Source organism: Rutidosis leptorrhynchoides, chromosome 4 (genome assembly GCF_046630445.1).
Source record: "Rutidosis leptorrhynchoides isolate AG116_Rl617_1_P2 chromosome 4, CSIRO_AGI_Rlap_v1, whole genome shotgun sequence".
Taxonomy (NCBI): Eukaryota; Viridiplantae; Streptophyta; class Magnoliopsida; order Asterales; family Asteraceae; genus Rutidosis; species Rutidosis leptorrhynchoides.
In genome coordinates, this window is record NC_092336.1 from 166,384,450 (window position 1) to 166,387,869 (window position 3,420).

General features: G+C 33.4%; 1 non-coding gene across 1 annotated transcript; it reads right to left on the reverse strand.

Moving 5' to 3' along the window:
- Positions 1-902: 902 nt before the first annotated feature.
- LOC139845953 (small nucleolar RNA R71) lies at positions 903-1,008 on the reverse strand. The gene has a single exon (XR_011758704.1). It is a non-coding gene; the product is annotated as a small nucleolar RNA R71 (small nucleolar RNA).
- Positions 1,009-3,420: the final 2,412 nt, after the last annotated feature.

Here is a 3,420-nt window from a genome sequence, read left to right on the forward strand (position 1 = left end):
AACCGTCCATTTTGGCCATATCAAGAGGGAAGCTAGTTTCTAGCGCCGCTGCCGGGGACTTGGTATCAGATAATACTGCTATCTATCAAACTTATTCAAGCGTTCAGTGGTGTCTAAGAAATACAATTATACACGGACTTGGTTATTGGATTTTTCGAACAGTCTCCAATTATATTGCAACCAAAAGGATCCTGCTTCTCCGTAGTCAGCCTGGCCACTTGGTATGTTGAATAGTTCGTGCGAAGCTCTGTTATCAAAATACCAGGGAATCAGTAGCAATAACCAAAAACATATTCAACCTTAGGATAGTTAGATTATCTTAGATTAAATTAGAATACTTTAAATTAGATTAAGATTACCTTAGATTACCCTAGAAATTTAGTTTATCTGCTTAATATTATAAACAAAAAGGCATACCCAGTGTATGACCCAAACCCGATGTAGACCAGGACCGTTGTTTTTCGTACCTGATCCAGACGCAATAATCTCTAAAGCACGCAAGGAAGAACGAATCAGAAATCAAATTACGTGACGCATTACTTTAGCAGAAAACACCAAACCCTCGATTCAAGGTCGAGGAGGACCTATAAGATTTCCAGAGATTCAAGGACACTCGTTTGAGTTAAAGCATCACATCATACAGCTCATCCAAAACAGATGTCAATTTCATGGATTACCAAATGAAGATCCTAATTCTCACCTTGATAAATTCATATCTCTTTCGAACTCCTACGAATAGCCAGGGATAGGACAAGATATAGTCCAGCTATACTTTTTTCCTTATTCTCTCACTCATCATGTTCAAACATGGTTCGAAGGACTGAAAAAAGATTTCATCACGTCATGGACAGAGATGGCTACTAAATTCCTAACCAAATATTTCCCTCCTTCTAAACAAACCAAACTTAAGAATGACATCATTAACTTCAAACAAAGTTATGATGAATCTCTTTACACTGCATGGGAGCGATTCAAAACCCTGCTGAAGAAATGCCCTAATCACCAGTTAGAACGGTCAGCTCAAATATGTACTTTCTACAATGGTCTTACGATAAATCATAGGATGACGATCGATGCAGCAGCTCAAGGAAATTTGATGAACCAAACCGCAGACGATGAAATGTCCCGTTCTTATTGATTAAAAAGGTTCCATATTAATTGATTTCGTTGCGAGGTTTTGACCTCTATATGAGACGTTTTTTTCAAAGACTGCATTCATTTTTAAAACAAACCATAACCTTTATTTCATAAATAAAGGTTTAAAACGCTTTACGTAGATTATCAAATAATGATAATCTAAAATATCCTGTTTACACACGACCATTACATTATTGTTTACAATACAAATATGTTACATCGAAATCAGTTTCTTGAATGCAGTTTTTACACAATATCATACAAACATGAACTCCAAATCTTGTCCTTATTTTAGTATGCAACAGTGGAAGCTCTTAGTATTCACCTGAGAATAAACATGCTTTAAACGTCAACAAAAATGTTGGTGAGTTATAGGTTTAACCAATATATATCAAATCGTAACAATAGACCACAAGATTTCATATTTCAATACACATCCCATACATAGAGATAAAAATCATTCATATGGTGAACACCTGGTAACCGACATTAACAAGATGCATATATAACAATATCCCCATCATTCCGGGACACCCTTCGGATATGATATAAATTTCGAAGTACTAAAGCATCCGGTACTTTGGATGGGATTTGTTAGGCCCAATAGATCTATCTTTAGGATTCTCGTCAATTAGGGTGTCTGTTCCCTAATTCTTAGATTACCAGACTTAATAAAAAGGGGCATATTCGATTTTGATAATTCAACCATAGAATGTAGTTTCACGTACTTGTGTCTATTTTGTAAATCATTTATAAAACCTGCATGTATTCTCATCCCAAAAATATTAGATTTTAAAAGTGGGACTATAACTCACTTTCACAGATTTTTACTTCGTCGGGAAGTAAGACTTGGCCACTGGTTGATTCACGAACCTATAACAATATATACATATATATCAAAGTATGTTCAAAATACATTTACAATACTTTTAATACATTTTGATGTTTTAAGTTTATTAAGTCAGCTGTCCTCGTTAGTAACCTACAACTAGTTGTCCACAGTTAGATGTACAGAAATAAATCGATAAATATTATCTTGAATCAATCCACGACCCAGTGTATACGTATCTCAGTATTGATCACAACTCAAACTATATATATCTTTTGGAATCAACCTCAACCCTGTATAGCTAACTCCAACATTCACATATAGAGTGTCTATGGTTGTTCGGCAATATATATATATAGATGGGTCGACATTATAGGTCGAAACATTGTAAACGTGTCTATGGTATCTCAAGATTACATAATATACAATATAAGTTGATTAGGTTATGGTTGGAATAGATTTATTACTAACTTTCACGTAGGTAAAATGAGTAGTTTTTATCAATCTTGTTTTACTCGCCATTTCTTCGTTTCTAATCCGTTTTGAGTGATTCCAGTGGCTACGGTTTTGTATTGAACTTAAATTTATGAATCTAAATAGAAAAAGTATAAGTTTATAGTCAGAAATACAAGTTACAAGTCGTTTTTGAAAGAGGTAGTCATTTCCGTCGAAAGAACGACATCTTGATGACCATTTTGAAAAACATACTTTCACTTTGAGTTTAACCATGATTTTTGGATATAGTTTCATGTTCATAAGAAAAATCATTTTTCCAGAAGTATAGCTTTTAAATCAAAGTTCTTCTTAGCTTTTAATTATCCCAACCAAAACAGCCCCCGGTTTTACTACGACGGCGTATATCCAGTTTTATGGTGTTTATCGTGTTTCTGGATTTTAAATCATTAAGTTAGCATATCATATAGATATATAACATGTGTTTAGTTGATTTTAAAAGTCTAGTTAGAAGGATTAACTTTATTTGCAAACAAGTTTAGAATTAACTAAACTATGTTCTAGTGATTACATGTTTATAACGTTGAATAAGACAGCTTTTTATGTATGAATCGAATGATGTTATGAACATCATTACTACCTCAAGTTCCTTGGATAAACCAACTGGAAATGAGAAAAATGGATCTAGCTTCAAAGGATCCTTGGATGGCTTGAAAGTTCTTGAAGCAGAATCATGACACGAAAACAATTTCAAGTAAGATTTCCACTCGAAATAAGATTGTTATAGTTATAGAAATTGAATTAAAGTTTGAATATGATTATTACCTTGTATTAGAAAGATAACCTACTGTAAGTAACAAAGGTTTCTTGATCTTGGATGATTTACTTGGAATGGATTTAGAAAACTTGGAAGTAAACTTGCAATCTTGGAAGTATTCTTGATTTTATGAAACTAGAACTTTTGGAATTTATGAAGAACACTTAGAACTTGAAGATAGAAC